Here is a 17838-nt window from a genome sequence, read left to right on the forward strand (position 1 = left end):
TTGTACGACAGAATTTAAAAAAATCTTATTAGCGCAGTCATATTTTACTTGTCTTCGCCTTAATCTTGAGGGTTGAACTCAGGCAACAGGCTCGTAGCCGTTAGATGTTATCTTTACAGTTCTGATGAGCAAAGGAACTCAAGAAGGAACTCTAATTATTTAATCTGTTTGAGGACCTCACATCAACGCAACTGTGAAAACAACATCTCATGAAGAAGATGAAAAAAAATCTGTCTCTCTGGAGGGAAATTACCCTCCTCTCTGGGAGAGCCGTAAATCTGCTGCTTATGGGTGTGTGCACTCGGGCGTGTGAATGTGTTCAGTGTCCTAAAGTCCATCGCCTCCAGAGCTGTCAAACGCCGCCTGGCCCCCGCAACATCCGCAAGCCGTGACCCCTGTAACTTCTGTTTTGTTCGCGGCACTCCAGGCCCCTCAGATATCCCGCCACTGGTACCCCCCCACACCCCCTAGATGACAGATATCCCTGTCATCCCTGTTCCCCCAAACGTCCCCGGTAGCCTTTGACCTCGCCGGCACCTCTGCCTCTGTGAGCGACTGCCCCTCGCATTCCTGCCGGGCGCTGAAACACGAGCCCGCGGTGAGCTCATGGCCCGGACCGTGGAATCCAGAGTTAAATGATACCAAAAAACAGAAAAATTTGAGAGGGAAGGGGGGGGAGTGGGACAGGTCTGGAACTGGTTCTGTGCGTCTGCTCGCCGGGGCTCCTCGCCGGCTTTTACGTTACACCAGATGAGGAAAAGAGTCGGAGGAAGAAGAAAACTGCCGCTGTCTGCTTTGGTCTGCTTTGGTCGGGTTTTCCTCCTCTGGCCGGCCGCCGCCTGCAGCTTTCTCTCCCGAGCTCGCCGCCCCTCCGTCCGCGCTTTTCAAGTTAACGAGCCCCGTCGGTCTGGTCCTCGCGTCTGGGAGTTTAACGCCGTGAGGTCGCGAGCTCGCCGCTCTCCCAGCGCCTCTGCTCCTCTCTGACCCCGCCGTGACCACCAAGCGTCTAAAGATGGTAAGTGTCTCTCTTTAAATTGCCTGCACGAGTGTGTGTGTGGTTGTGTGTGTGTGTGTGTGTGTGTGTGTGTGTGTGTGTGTGTGTGTGTGTTTTATGAAGCGTGGGCACGAAAACAAAAGGGAAAAAGTGCAAGTATATCTCGACCAGAACTTCCAGAAAGTCTTTTGAAAGCGTGTCTCCAATGTCACTTGGCAGAATCATTACGATTCACGTCCCACATCGTGACGAGTGCCATTAAGATAAGTAATCACTGCAAACATAATTACACCAATCAGCGTCTCTCCCTCACGCAGAGTTGGGGGGAGACGGCTGCGTGCAAGTCAGGGGGAAGAAAGGAAAAGCCTTTTTAGCCGAGAGCTTCTCCAGTTGAAAGATGAACATTTGAAAGTTTTAAGAGTGCCATTAGATGAACCTTTCACGCCTGCATTATTCATGACCGCCGCGTCTCTTTTCTAGTTCACTGGCTGTTGTTCCCCGTGTCTCTGCCCGACCTTCCGTGTATGTACCCCACCTTTGGGGTGACGAAACCCCTCTGAAGCAGCGTTTTAAGCAGGATCTTAATGGGTAGTCGACAATAGATGATAAATAAAAGGTTGACTGCACATTATTATCATAATTTTTAAAAAGCATGATAAAAGAGGGCCCTTCCACCTCTCACTGCGGGTGTTTTTTTTAGAAAATTCAAATTAGTTTAAGGCCGAGCTGACAGTCTGAAATCTCCCATCGGCAATCTCTTTCGGAGCAGAAACCCACTGAGGATATAGCAGCCTTACCTTTCAAACGTCTGAGGAAAAACGCTGATATATATCTCTAATCTCCGTGTTTTGCAGAGGTGTCATTATCTAAATGGGTGTGAAGTCCCGCATTTTCTCTCGTGGGTAAAGCTTCTTGGAGAATAATGACATCTCCATGATCAAAAGCTTTATTGCCAGGAAAAGTTGCCCCCCGATGAACTCAATTTACAAGGCTGTTTATTCGCAGGTTTCACTTAACACACCTCCTGCACGCCAGATCCGACGTGATTAATGAGTAAACACGGCGATGCAAAGGGAACAACAACGACAGCTCTGCAGCTTCGACATATAAACCTGCAACGTTTAATTATCGGGAACCTTCACAGTTGCTGTACGACAGCTGTGAAACTTGCTGTACTTTCCTTCCCCCTCTTGGATTTCAAGTCCAGACTGATCCATGACAGCTATCATTATAGCCGGCGGACAGAAAACAAGTCAAGCGTTGGGTCTTTTGTGAGCTGAAAGGAAATACAACGTTCTCTAACAGTTCTGTCAAACAGGCCTCTCCGTCTGAGGAGACGAGGTCACTCTCATTGACCCCCTCATCATCTCCTCCGTAGACCAGAGGCGGCGTTAAAATGCCATCGAGTCAGTTTCATCAGCCCTAAAATAAAAACCTGTTCATTCACGTATCCGTTACCATGTTCAGCTGCTTAACAGGACTTCTTGACTTTTGTTTGGCAGCCGGACAAAATCTGAACGTAACCTGGAACCGGTTGTAGATGAATACTGTGACAACTGCGAACGCTCACCTTCTCAGAGACGAGTCTTTTCACAGCGAATACAGTAGTTGAGACATTTCTGCAAGTTTGGGGAAATATTTTCAAATATTTACCCTCTTAGATCATTCCCTTAAATATCGCTCAGCTAAATATCTTAATTCGTCGCTATTTAAAGTGTTGGAGTGACCTGAGGTATAATTAATGCGTAATTATTGCGTAACGTAAAACGTCTTAGCTAATGGTTAAAACTCCGTAACTACATGCTAACCGTTTCAAATGCTGCAGCTACTTAACAAAAATACTCCTTTTTATTTTCCATGTATCCTCTGAGCTAATCATTTAAGCTTTATATATGATCTTAACTCAAGAACGTTACTTGACATAAAAGTTTTAGATCATTATTTTTTCCGTTTCTTGGTTAATGATTAATCGTAGCATCTTTTCTTCAACTCCTTAAAACAAAGAAATAAAGAGGCTTTTTGTGGCAGCAGTTATTCATAGTTATTACAGTTGTATTTTAATTATCCTTATATGATTATTCAAAATTCACCTCGTGTTTGCTAATGAGTATCCCTTACTTTAACGGGTAAATATTTCAAAAGTTTAATGAATAAACATACATTTAATGTACTTTGGACAACTATTTCAAAAGTCATTGATTAGCTTAGACGGTCTTTGATTATTTCAAGTATCCTTGCTAAAGTTTTTTTTTTTCCCCCTCTCTCCAAAGTTTGCTGGTTTGGGAAATAAATAAATAAATAAATAAAGTCCTTTTCTTTTTGCGTGCTCATAAAATGTTCATCAATAAGAATTTGGGGTAATTTAAAGTAGAAGAACGATAATGAATAATTCATAAATAGAATAATAATTGCTGTTAGATTGTTTTGTTATACTGAAATCACTAAGAACTGAATGTTTGCAATTAAAAAAAAGTTTTCAAACTATTAAAAAGGAGGAATGGAGCACATTTCCTTCTTGAATTTACTTTTGGGTGGAATCTCTGTTATTTGACGTCTTTCTTAATCCGCCAAGTCCACGCATCAACATCCAAGCGTCGACTCTGAAGGAGCGTTGCTGATGTGTTGCTGACGTGTCGGAGTGGGTGACACCTCAGCAGGCAGCTCTCTGAGGGGTTAGGGCTTTAAGTGCCAAAGTGAGCTCTCTCAGATAAAACTGCTTCAGGGGACAGCCAGGTAGTCTGAAACAGTTTTATATATTATTGCATGAATGAACTCTTAAGACAGCTGGAATGTGTTTTTGTACGACCTCGGGGTAAAAAAGAGGCAACAGATCCAACAGTCCATGTCAGAGACATTTCTCCCAGAAAGCAAAATCATTTGACGTTCCCTCTTTATTCTTTTCCCCCCGCAGAGGATCGTCGTCCCGAGTTACTTTCTCATGCAGATACATTTGCAATATACTGGAATTTGCTTCCCAAAGCCCAAACCTGTTAAACCGAAGAGTCGGGTGACGAATCGCGGCTAACGTGGGCATGAATCAGCCGTTGTCGGGCTCTGAACATCGCCCTAGGCCAGAGCTCAGATATGCAAGCGAGGGAGCCGAAGAAGAGGGCTATGAGGGGAGCCCAAGGAGAGCAATAAGTGTGTGGAAAGAGAAATAGAAAAGGACGACCGTAGCATACTACTCGGGCCCAGTTTTCCCGGGAACAAGGGGAAGCTTGTTCTCGCACCGTCTCACTGTTCTCCACCAGTAGGACACAAAAATAGCCTCCCCCTCGGATAATATGATTACAGTCAAATATCAGAATAGAGGTTAATTGGAGTTAAGTGTCTGTAAAAAAGCACTCGGTGTATACGCCTGCAAATTAAGCAGCATCCTGCCAGCGGAGCTCGGATTCCTCCTGCCTCCTGTAAAATAAACAGAAGCCAGCAGTTCACAAGGAATGCTGCCTTTGTATATTTTCCGAAGATAATACCTGGATACTCGGGGCACAGTCATCAGATTAGAGTCAGTCGCAAAGACATTACACTAACACGGAGGCCGACGCTAAAAAGATTCAGGCTGCAACGGTGATCTCACATGTCTGGAGGTCGAAACCCAGCCGGTCAACATGAGCCGTAACGGATCGTCATTTCTCATCAAAGACTCATAATCGTCAACTTGTGACCGCTGGAGAGCCATTAGTGGAGGACCTGTCACTCTGTGTGACGGATTACCATGGCAACGGTTAAAAAGAAAGAAAAAGAAAATACTTAAGAATCCAAGCGTAACCTCGAAAAGTCGGCCACGGCTGAACGAGTCGGGAAAAACCCAACAGTTTCCACAAGTCTTCAGTTTATTTATACATTTTTAATATTATTTTCTTTACTTGTAGGGTAACATGTACATTTTAAGCTGGAGGGATAACTGGTTCTGAAAAGTGATGTTACAACGTTTTTTTCGTTCAAACTGAAATGCCACTTGTCCGTTTTCTCCGTTTGACAAAAATCTTTAAACTAAAAAAGTATACGAGAGAGAAAAACTGAACGGTAACAGTCACAAACTGCAAAAATCGAACTGAACCAATAAATATGTTTTTTATCCCTTATTAGAAATTATATTATTTTTGTATAAATCGATAAGGAAAAGTGAAGAAATCAGTGATTAAACAAATGACATGAAGATATTTTGGTCTTACGTTTATAGCTATTTAGAAAAAAGCAAGAAAATCTTCCACCTTAAAGCAGAACAATGCAACCTTAGTAATTTGTAGCCCAGTGGCCCCCGGGGCCCCCTCATACTGTAGGTGTGAAGGTTAAGTTGCCTTCTAGCCATCGTCCAATATTCGGTCTCGTACTTGATCACTCCTGTTTCCTCTTCCCTCTTCATTTCACCGCTTCTTGCTCGTTGTAGCTCCATGAACCAGCTCTGTAGTTTTTAATGTTTGACATGGCGCCATAAAGCTGTCACAAGTCGTCTCAAGAGACGACCAAAGTTACTTTGGACAGTTTTGCTTATGGCAGAGATCGTAAGAGCTAGATGACATTTTCAAAAACTAATCAAATAATCCTTCAAATTAAATGTTTTTCTTTAAAAAAAAAAAATGCTGGTTTCAAACACCTGAAAGCTCTTGGGGAGAACTGTTTGACGGCATTTATCTGGTTTACGGGAAGTAATGACCCTTTTTTCTTGGCACGTCTTTGCTGGATATACAGTAAACAGACAGTTTTAATAAAGTGTTCAGGTAAAAGTTTTGCTTTTAGTCACAAGACAGTTGTTTGTTTAGGTGTGTGGAAGCTATCACAATTCTTCAAATGACATGGGAAGGTTGCACTTGTGCAAATAACTGGATCCTAAATATACATATGAAGGAGCGTGCACGTATTGTGGGATTGAGAATGGATGTGTAAGATACTGGCGGGTCATGTTGGTCCACCAGCGGCCTGTTACAGGCACCGCGGCGACATATTCTCAGACAGGAGCTGATGATTGGCGTGTACTTTTCAGCCATTGGACGACCTGGAGATCAAACCAGCAAATCTAACACCATCACTATTCGCTAAAACAGTTTAGCAAGATTTAGAGAGGTGATCATTCCCTGTGTTTGTGTTGTAATCCAAGTTTCTTTGTTCTGTGGAGTCCATCTGGACATCCGCATGATATGTCTTCTTCAGCTAAGTTGTGCCGTCAGAGTCCTGCAGACATTCCAGAGTTTCCCACAACAGTAAATCACATTGTAATGGTCCTTCTGTAGGATACTGAGCGGGATAAGATCTGGGTAAACAAAGGTGAGGCTTTCTGATGATGGAAAGCCTTACGACCTGCTCAGGGGCTGCAAGTCTGGTTCTGGTCCGGAGATGCTGTCTTTCATTTCAACATCCAGTACTTCTGTAATTCTGTTGATTTTTCCTACATAACCCCCCTGCTGCTTCACCCACCAGGTGGGCTGGATTTGGTTTCCGATTCGGTATTTGACTGATGCACAATCTGATTTTATTCGATTAGGCCTCATCAGATTAGGCCTTGCAAGTCAACGAAAAAACCAAGAACTCCTAGCATTCGTGGCTAACTTTAGCGCGCGGCGCTAACATACCTCCGTGGCACAGTGCCGGCTTGTTTTACGCGGCTAATATGCTTATGCTGTAAAACGAACAGGTGTGTTTAATCCCCAATGAAAACCAATACAGCGGACCATCGCACATGTTTACAGAATGTCTTCCAGCTCCTGTCAATCATGTCCGAGGGTGACGCCCCCCCACTCGAACTGTTAGGGGAGTATTTGAGTGAGTGACGGGCAAATAATCACATTTAAAAAATGTAATTGTGATTTCAACTTTGGCTTCATTCAGGCAATGATCGGTCGTCCATAGATGAATGTTTCCTCCCTCCTTTCTCTGCATGACGTGAATGCAGAAAAATTACTTATTACCTATTTATTTAGGTAATAAGTAATTTATTTAAGTAAAAAGCATTCAAGCGATTATTTCAGCAATTATACCAGCATTTACGTTTGCTTGAACCACAGTTTTTAGGTATTCTGCAATCTAAGATGAAAGTGGATAATCATGTTAGTGTTGAACAAAATAATTATATATTATTCTCATAATCTAGTTTAAATAATTTACCTTCAATTTCAATCGAATTGGTAGCAAGAAAATCAGTTGATCCACATTAGCTTCTCAAGTTTATTTAAAGCAATTCATTTAAGCTGATGCAACAATTTTTTTTTACAGTGTACTTTGAGCATCAGGCATCAAAAAATGTGCAATACTTTAAATATTTATGACAACATTTTGGTAAATATGGTTTGTTTTCTTTGCAGTCAAGTAAAAATGAAATAAAAATCCGGTCAAAAATGTTTAAACATTCTTAGTAAGTGGAAATAAACAGTTTTTTTTTTTTTCCTAACATGGTCTAGCGTGATAAGAGTTATTATCTTGAAGCCAGTGAAATTTACCAGAACTGTTATTGTTACTGCATTTAGTGGTGCCATGTCAGTGTTTTAGGAAACACCTCTTGGTGTCAACAGTGGACTTAAAAGATTATTACGCTCCTAAAAAACTGCTCATTTATCAACCAAAGTCTGAAGTATCGGTATGATATGGAGTGGAATAACTGCTTTCTCGCGCTTCTGTAAGCAAAGTGCCGCCTAAGAGCGAGTTAGCTGACACACATTTCACGGTGTGCCAGCAGAAACCAGTGTTTGCTTTAAAACCCATCTGAAAGTGGCCAAAGAGGCATCTGTGAGTCCCGGCCAGAAGGGCCGCCAGCAGGGTACAAGCACAACACCGAACCCCACTCCTGGATTTTCTGCTCCAGCCACATCAGGCTTTTAAGCGTCTGCTTGCTGCCGGGCCCTCCAGACTCAACGAGCCCTCTCCACCCGGATCTCTGGCTCTTATCTCCCATCTCATGTTTGCAAGTGATTTAAAAAAACACAACTTGTCTCGTCTGGAAAAGCTGATCATCAGGGGTGAAATCTGGCGAGCGGTTACATTTGGTGTTCAGGTATCAGCGGTGGCAGCTGCACACACACACGCCGACTCGTTGAGACTCCTCCAAGAAAGAAACGCAGAAAGCTGCAGATAAGATGAAGAATGTGGATGATTCCTCTCATACTTTTCACACAAAGGTAATGGTGGCGGTGCGGGCGGTCTGCCGACAGCAGGAAAATGTTTGTTCATTTGAACGCATTTTATACCTAGCAAAGTTGTCTGAGTATCTTTTTTTCCTGCAACCTGCTTCTCACGTTAGTACATTTTCAAGGAACCTTTTTATGCTTCTACATTTGTTTCCCCTCTAGCTCTTTGTTTTAGTTTTTAAGGACTTTGGGTTTGTTGCTTTCATTATCCGAGCTGACATCTGGTGCGAGGAGCCGTGCACCTCGACAGTCCGCTGCAGTTGCTCGTTTACTGAGAATGTGTTCTGTAAACACTGATTTCAAAGACAGAAGAATGTTTTGTGAAGCCGAGCCACCTTTTCCTCTGGAAACTTTGCACATTGCATTACATTTGATAGAGTGCCACCCTCAGGACTTGCGCTGGCTTCCCAAACTGAACCGACGGAAGGTGCAGTTCTTCAAACGACCAGTAGGGACTGGTTGCAGCGGTAAATGCTCTGGCAGGTCCTGTTTAAGCTTTGCTATCCTTCATTTCAGATATCCATGCAGAAACGACACCTGAAAGGGGGATGGATTCGGCCCGAAGGAATGTAAGGTAACGTTATTTACACTGCAAAATCACCGGTGTTACATTCAACGATAGAAACTGGATAATATGGGATCTGGTTCTGTGACGTCACAACACGCTGCAAATGTGACGTGTTCACTGACATCCTCCACGGTTGTTTTGTTTTTGCGCTGACATTCAACTCAACATTTGTTAGTACTTTATAATTTGCCAATTCTTTTTGTCAAAGAACAAGAAATTTTTTGTTTAATTTGCTAATTTTTTTTTTCCGGACAAGAATATTTAGGTTTTCCAAATATCTGACATATTTTGGCGATTGATGATGATTCGCCGAAACATGTCAGGTATTTAAAAAACCTAAATATTCTCGTCCGACAAAAAGAATTAGCAAATTAAATTGTAAATCCATGGACAAAATGAAGTTTATTAAATCATTTGTTAGTACTGGTTCTTATAGGATAAAAACAACTGCAAAGTTTAAGAAATAAGAAGGTAAACTGAAGCCATTTATTTCAGGGTTCACAGTTTTTGCAGAGAATAAAGTCATTTCTGCCAGAAAGCAAGCAGCTTATCTCTAGCGCGATAGCTGTTGGTAAATTATACTTGCTGATAAGAAAAACTCCTTCAAGAGGTGCATGTAAATAAAGAAGTAAATAGGTAAAAAGTCTAGCAAGTCATCTAAGTACCTGTATTCTTCCAGCATGAACAAGACCTGCTACGTAAACATTCTGACGAGACCTCGACTTGGTAGTTTTGTTTCTTCTGGAAACCTGGTCAGGTGACTTTATTAGATGCTTTCCGTTGATTACTTTAATATCTGTATTTTTACCTAAATGGAAGAAAAAAAATCCAAACATTTGCTGTGCAAAGGTCACAGCCGGCGTGATCTCATCATCGGCGATGCCGGGTTGTGTCTGAAGAGCAGCAATCTTAGTCATCAAAGCAGATTTCTCAACACCTACCAGCCAGACGTGCTACAAAGGTCTATTCACCCGAGCGGCAACGCTTGATAAAAACAACCTTGCGTTACAAAGTGTCTGTCTTCATGCCTCCTTCTGCTCCGTCTTCATGCCTCCTTCTCAGCGTGACATCATCTCCCGGTTTCATCTTGCAAACCCAAACTCCTGACTCAGCGATGCGGGTGGAAACAGCGGCCTCGTTGACACTGATCACCTGAACTAAAGAGCAACCCGGGACGTTGTGAAACCCCTGCTCGGAATGTTGTTCAACTTCCTTTCTCGGCTCGACTCAACTCGGCTAAGTTTCTTTTCCATAACAATCCAGCACCTGGAGCAGAAGTAGGAGGTTGGAGCGAAGCTGCTGTGACGTATTTGATTGTGTGATCTAAACGCAGAAGACAACAACACTAAAGATGTAGAACCTGGAGGAGATGATAGATGTGCTGCTGGGTCTGTGACTTGTGTTTGATATCAAGTTAAAAAATTAGAGTGAGAGAAGATTCAAGCGGCAACATTGTTTTTTTTTTTTTGTCTCAGCACTCCTGAAAAGTCAGGGAGCCGTGAGCAGCTATGAAGTGACAGAGCTCCTGGTAGATCTGGTCGTTCCTTATCGTCTAGATCCCTTTTAATTCTCTCCTCAGCCACCAGGTTTATGAACATCTGCACCTCAGAGTTGTATCACCAAACAGACTTTTGCGCTGCCATTGCCTGTCGAATAAAATGAACAAGAAGCTGCGAGTCGCTCTTTCGCTGATGTCACATCCTGACTCACGTCTGACTCCAACCCCCCGACCAATCGGTGGCATGTAGTGTGATGACGTCAGATTCAGCCCGTTTCAGTCGCTTAGAACCTCGGCAGAGTCGTTACAGAAAAAGTATCTACTCGGCAATTTAGACCCCTAGTGGGAAAGAACCAAACCGAGGCGAGTCGAGATAGGCTGAGTAGGTACTAGTGGAAAATCGTCAAAACCGCCCACAACTCGGTAAAAGCAGCAGAACCAATCCTGGATTTGATTCATGATTCATCCCCGGTAACCGTCCAGAGGAGGCCGATCAGGACTCAGATTCCTCCGCCTGGTTGTGTGCTGTACGTCTCGGTGTTGCACCGGCGCTCCTCGCGTTCTGGGGCTCCACACCTTTATTCTTCCGTTTAGCATGTCGCTCGCTGAGTCAGCCCGCAGCCGCCAGCTGACTGACGCATTCCTCTGGATCTCCAGAGCCTCGATGATTGCTGGGTAATTGCTGGTTCAGGTATGCAGCATGTGAGAACCAAGCGGTTCTTCTCCTGGAAGGTGATTTTATTTCAAGGAAACACATTTATGTCCCCTGGAAAGATGGTTTCGTGTGCTTCCAAGTCCCAGTTATTCAGATAACCTGCACGTTACTGAAACGTCTCCTTTTTTTATTATTGAAAGTACCTTTTCTTGAGCGAGGACCGCCTGTGGCAACAATTCCACCCAGTCACATGACCTTCTCAACAGACCTGGCCCGGAGCGAGTGCTGGCAGCGATATCATTTCTTTAAAAAACCAAATGCCAGAGCTGCTTGTGGCTTCAATGCAGCCGAGCCTCCTGGATGGTGCTCCATGTTCCTATTTGTTATCATTTATTCAGCTGTAATTAATGTCTCGTTTGTTGGGATGAATCCATGTTTGAAAGTTCTGATTAATAAAAGTTTCTCCACGACGGCTGATTTTATCCGCGGATAACAGCTACAAGATGTGGTGCGTCAACACATCAACACTCGTGTTTACTGTTCATGTAGCTTGAAGGCAAGGATTAATCAAGAGTTTACCTTTATGTGGTTTATTTCTGAATAAGCAAAAATGCGGGTCAAACTTTGGAATATAAATATATATATATATATATATATATATATATATATATATATATATATATATATATATATATATATATGTGTGTATAGAGAGAGAGAGAGAGAGAGAGAGAGAGAGAGAGAGAGAGAAAGAGAGAGATATATAGAGAGAGCTGTTTCTCATCGAACTCAAAGCAAGTTGTGATGATTTGAAACTAATATCAAGAAGCGTTTTTTCATGTTTAAAAAAACGGCATTTCTCATTTGTGAGGGATGATTAAATATTCTCTGTTTGCTGCACAAGTGAGTCATATTCCAAAGATTAATTTCGGCACTTATCTGTAATGAAATCATTACTTGCAACCCCACAAACAGAGCTGATTGCTCCAGCTGCTCTTCTTATCCTCTGAAACTGGATGATCTTTATTTTTTGGGGGGGTAATAACAGGAGAACGCAAACGACTGAACGGATGTGTGCGTTTGCATCCTCGGAGGGAGGAAGACGTTTTAATATCTCCAACGACGCCGGAGAGACATGGCGTCTGTTTGAGAATCCCACATCATCACATCGGTGGAGGGTCACGCGCTTGCGTCCCCCCCGGGTCGGCCTGATGAGTGGACGGAAACGCTGGTCTGATCAGGAAGGCGAGGACAGAAGAGAGAAAGCAGATACGCGAGCAGCTACCCTCAAACGGGGTTAAAGAAATTACAACGCAACTCGCTAATCAATTGCTTTCTCAAGGTTCTGCTCTGGTTTCGGGCCGGTTGCTGGCGGGCGGGGGGGGGCATCTGGAGGAGATTAAGGTCCAATCTGACACTGCAGCCCCGCTGAAACACGACTCGGGGATGAATGGAGCGCTTCAGACCAGCGTCTGTTCTTCTTCTGCTCTTTATTTGTCCGTCACCCAATAAAACGCTCGCCGCTATGTCTGATATCCACCGACTTGGAGGGAAAAGAGGTCCCGCGATCCGATTGTCTGGCTTCTATTTGCTTTTTAACAAGGTTTTATTGTTATTCTTAACACGAGTAACCATCCTGGGGGGTTGTGGGGGGGACGACACAACAATCTTTGTACTTCAAATCACTAGAATAAATCTATGGTGAAGAAATCGTGTTTGTTTGGTCGGAAAAATATCAGTTTTTCTCCCAGAAACACAACAAACAGGAGCGAGAGAGCGAGCAGCAGAGGGAGGGTAACAGAATACTGGGTTTGGGCCGAGCCGGGACCAGACTACCTCCACAAAGGGCTCCACGTTGTTTTGATACGGTCTACACAACTGCAGGTCGGCCTCTTCTGAGACCCGGCCTTCGTTTGCACTGGCGGCTCAGGCGAGGCCTCCGACGGCCTTTATCCAGTTACGTTGTGGGGGGGCCGGGGGGGCCCCTGGGCGATCCGGGGGGCCCCCGTGTTGTGGGGCCGGAGGGCGACCGATGCACATCACCGATGCCACCTGCGGTCCGAGCCAACGGACCTGACCGGCGCTCCGCTGGGCGCTAATGCAGCAGGAAAAGATTGGACCCGGGTCACGTAGCTGGAGGCCACGTGCACACCGCGCACGTGAGCGAATTCATACGTAATCATAACATCAGACAGACCTCCTGCGGCGGTTTGATCCAGCAGTCACACCTGCATATCGGTCTGAAAACTGTTTTCTTGCCTCCATCATTGACCCTTTGTCAGCCTAAATGGTTAAGCGGTTAAGCTCGGGGCACTTGTAAAAGTGACACCCGCTACCCAGAGAAAATCACAGGAATACATTTACGTTTCCTTTTTATTAACTCACTCCACGGTACCGGAAGTGTTCCTTTTTATTTATATCTAGTTGCTGTTGATTTCCTTTTGTACGTTAATTAGAAATAAAGTGATGTAAAACCCCGTTTTTACAATGGAAGTGGACGGGAGAGATGACAGTTTTGTCCGACCTAGCAACGTGGGCGGGGCTTGACGAAGGGTCAATTGCCTGGCGAGATCCCAACGCCACCAACGCTCCCAACGCTCCCAACCGTATTTTACAAGAACTAATCTGAGCCAAGACGTCAACATAGGTGCACGTCTACGAACATCTCCCTTTGAGGATATCAATATTGGAAAAAAGAGAGAGAGAATAGTTTCCACCTCGTGGAAAGTCGGAGCCTGGAGGACGTGGCGGCGTTCCCGCTGGGAGGGCGTCACTGTCCCCGCACGGGTTTCAGTTTCAGCCCCCTCAGCACATAAGCGACGCAATTACTTCCCGCCGCAATTTATTACGCCGGAGTTGAAGGGGTCCAAGGTGCGAGTCGGTGTGTTTTGGCCCTGAATGTGCAGGTTGGTTTCCTACATGCCTGCTCTGCATCTCCTCAAGCTGCCGGGGCCCCGCCCCTGCATGTGGGTTAGTGGGGGGGGGGTGAGGATAGCAGGGGCCCCATTAGCTGCCCCCCCCGACCCGAGCTCTCCGGGGGCACATCTAGACTTACACAAGTCAAAGCAGGCAGCTGATAGGCTGCGGCGACGCTGCACGGCGGGGGAGGGGGGGACCCCCGCCATGATCATGGTGAATCCCTCGCATCGGCTATTTATAATCAATTTTCCACCCAGAAACACGCCGCGTGTCCATCTCCCGTTTGGTTGTGAGGGGAAAGAAGGAGGGGGTGGGGGTGGAGAAATGACACAACGGGGACCGCTCACGTAAATGGACCCAGACGTGTAAAAGTAACCGCCGTTTAAAAGCGGAGCTGCAATGAGGGTTAAAGACACCCGGGCTCCGACTGGGTCGCCGCGACTCGAGCGTCCTCCGCACACAAGCCCGTAAACCGTGGAAACCGCGGGATTGTCTGCAACAAAGCAGCGGGCTGGAGACTGATCATTTCTAAAGTTTTACACTCTGAATACGCCGGGAGTTTCCTCGAACACGAGGACTTGTCTTCACGAGGACTGAAAGAGGCTCGTGGGTGGAAGTTGTTTTGGTTGGTTGAATGTCAAAAGGGCCGAACTGTTAAGGGATGAGAACGGGCCCCGGTGTGTGTGTGTGTGTGTGTGTGTGTGTGTGTGTGTGTGTGTGTGTGTGTGTGTGTGTGTGTGTGTGTGTGTGTGTGTGTGTGTGTGTGTGTGTGTGTGTGTGTGTGTGTGATGTTTCCAGAGAGGATGAGAAGGTTCATTGGTGATGGAGGTGATGAACCCACATTCGGATGACATCCTGTCCGAACGTGCGTCTCCGCCCGGCCAAACTGGTACGGGTGAAGGAGGAGCTCCTCGACGTCTCTGACGGGGAACAGTAGGGGTCAAGTTCTTTGCCCCCCCCCCCCAAACACCAAACACTTGTTCAGGGCCACCCAGATGAGTTTCGTGGCCTTGCAAACCCCCACCCCTCCACCCCCTAACATGCCTTGGTAGTGTAACCATTTTCAGAAATGATGCGGCCTAAAAGGAAACAAATGGTGGTCCTGACCTTTCCTGTAATCTCTCTCATTTTTCAGCTGCAGTAGACGCATCGACGCCATCGCATACCTTCGCCATTATCCACCCACAGCTAGAATTATTACAAAGTGCACAAAAAAGAAAACTTTCAGATAACAGATGGCAGACAACTTGTCAGCGACACAAGACGAGTAGCTAAATAACTCACGTCAGCGTTCTGATTTGCAGATAAAAGCAGGGACTTTGTTTTAAAGATGTATTCTCCCGAAAGCAGGGAGAGAATTAGTTCGGACGGCCGTCATAATTCCTTTATCCTTCAAAGGAACAGTTAGTCCGGGCTCTCTGGATTTAACTTTGATTTCCAGGGCCTTTGGTTGGCATCAGATTAAAGAAACAAAGCATAAAAAAACAACAACTCTTCACCCTTCCTGGTTCTTATGAATAGTAAAACTTGGACACTCTTCCATGAGTCATTGCAAAAAGTCCATCCCCGCCCTGCAGCGTTTGGTCCGGTACGATCTGTACCGGTGGAAATGGCTGTGGCTGGGAGGGACACCGGAGCCGTTTGGCAAGAGAGAATGAATATGACCGACCAGGCTAGCTGAGAGTCTGCGGAGACAAAACACCACCTCATGCAGCGAGAAGTTTAACACGTTTAAACTCAAAACACTCAAATCATTTTCAGCTGTGCAGCACAAGATTAGCGATTCCCATTCACAGCCCACATTTATCTTCCTGGAAGTCTCAAACTATCACTGGAAATGAATTTAAACATCTAAAAGCACACGTTTTGTGTTTAGTTAAAAAGGAAGAAAGCTCATTTCACTTTTATTAAATAGTCTGGTACGAGACAAATAATCCCAAACAGCGCAATGGCGCTCGTTTGAAGTAAAAGGCTTAAAGAAATGTCAAGAGATTGTTTTTGCGTTTTAACAAGTGTGTAATAATGATACACACGCCGCTGTTTTTGTCCCTTCTTCATTATCCAGATGACTGCGATGAGGCTGAATTGAGGTGCAACAGTTATTTATTTTATGAGAAGACCATCATAATTTCACTCAATTTCTCTTTTTTTTCTTCAGGGGGGCAGGTTTCACGAATCCGTTAAAATCTCTTTGATTCTACCGCGAGTCTCATTATTTACTGGGTTTGTTCAGGGTTACAGAGCTTTAAAGTCCGTTTGACAGCTCTGCACAAATAACTACAAAAGCTAATGAGAAATGTAATAATTAATGCGAAGCTTAATTTTGTACCACAGAACTTTTTGATTATTTTTCCTGAGCTTCCCCCCAATAAGGCTCAGGTTGTTTATTGGAGGGATTAAATTATACATTGATTTTTGAACCGGAGCACGTGTGCGTGTGCGTGTGCGTGTGCGCGTGTGCGTGTGCGTGTGCGTGTGTGTGTGTGTGGCACCCTGCTGGGATGTAGCAGGGTAGCAAAGAAATCATTATTACATATTTGTGAATGGTAGATAATTGTATCAGATGCTTGCAGATGTGCATTTGAAGCGTGTGTGTGCATATAGTGAGTACAGTGTGTAAAGTGTACAGTGTTTAAGGTGTGCACGGTCTATACGGTGTGTAGTTATTCTGAAAGTGCTGTTTCCAAGCAAATTTGCTTATTGTGATAAATTGTTATGTTTTTTTTATTAATCCATGAACAATTTATATTATGAGCCAACATGAACCTTCTGGACCCAAACTGAACTCTTTCAATGTGTGAAATCTAACAGCAGCTGTAAATGTGGCTTCAAACAAAAAACACTTAAAGATCTAAAACATGTTGAAACTAACACTTTAGAGAGAAAAAAAAGGTTTTGCAGCCAGCTGAAATAGTGAAATATGCCAATACTGGCATGCAGCATCTCGCGTAAGCCGAGGATGGAAAACAGCACCTGGCAAATGCGCAGCCACAAAATTAACCTGGGCATTTCTATGTAAGACATGGAGAGTTACTACGGCAACAAAGCCACGTAGCACCGTAATAAAAGACCAAGGAGCTGTCACTTTTTGTCTGTGAAGTGCCGCAAATGCATCATAAAAACTGACAGCTGCCGATGCTAAAAAAGATCCGGTCCACGTTTAAGCTGCAAACATTAATGAATTGATAAATAAAAAGTGCTATTTTAAACAAAGGCCTGTCGAAGGAGGGATGCAACTTGTCGGAAAGTCAAACTCTGAATTCATCAAACTCTCGGACTGTAATGAAGATGAAGATACCGAACCTGACGTGGTCGCGAGTAGCGGTGAAAACATGGAGACTGGTGAGAGAAAATCATCATGAACCGTGAAAAAAGGGCCGACAGGACTGAAAGCAGCGGAGCACCGACAGCAGATGAATGCTTCACAAAGATAAAACATACGATGATCAAAATGAAAACCATGAACAACAAATACTACACAGAAAAAGGAAAATTCGATTAATAAAACCTCTCTGATGCAAATGTTTGAACAGATCTTTATGAATCTTATACAAATGTTCATAAGAATCTTTGCACGGATACATGTTTGAAATTATATAACGATAAGTATATTTTATATGGTAGTATTATTATTATTATTAATAATAATAATAATAATGATAATAATAATAACATTAATAATAATTCAATTAAATGTAATTTTTGGACCTGGCTCAGACGGTGCCGTTGATCCAGTACCTCGGTCCGTCCTGACACAGCGTTAATCCAACTCGTTTCCCTTTCTATCCAGAACAAACCCATGAAAAGGTTTGGTAAAACCGAGGTTAGATTAATCACGACTGATCTCCTGCTCTGTTAAACTTGCTGGCGATTTGAAAAATAAATCCGTTGCTCTAAACCCAGAGAGGTAAGGAAAAAAAAAAGGACAGCACAGAAAATTCAGTATAAAGCTGAAAATGATTAGACTTCTACGTGGAAAAAGGTTCCAGTTTATAGGAATGTTTTCTTTTCTCCGTAGACTACCACACGCTCAAAACTCTTGGAAAAATGTTATCCTTTTATTTAAAAAAAGTTTCTGAGTGA

The 17838-nt window shown here is 44.1% G+C and overlaps 1 protein-coding gene across 3 annotated transcripts in view; it reads left to right on the top strand.

Moving 5' to 3' along the window:
- Positions 1–579: 579 nt before the first annotated feature.
- The window catches only part of flrt2 (fibronectin leucine rich transmembrane protein 2), a 63872-nt gene continuing 46613 nt past the window's right edge, over positions 580–17838 (top strand). The window contains exons 1-2 of one of the 3 annotated variants that reach the window (XM_061746287.1): positions 580–1015; positions 8632–8689. The gene's annotated coding sequence lies outside the window, so the exon portion shown is untranslated. Of the gene's footprint in view, positions 1016–7985; positions 8107–8631; positions 8690–17838 lie in introns of those variants that run through there. The other 2 variants (XM_061746288.1, XM_061746289.1) reach the window with 2 other exon arrangements.

This window comes from Cololabis saira, chromosome 18 (assembly GCF_033807715.1).
Source record: "Cololabis saira isolate AMF1-May2022 chromosome 18, fColSai1.1, whole genome shotgun sequence".
Taxonomy (NCBI): Eukaryota; Metazoa; Chordata; class Actinopteri; order Beloniformes; family Belonidae; genus Cololabis; species Cololabis saira.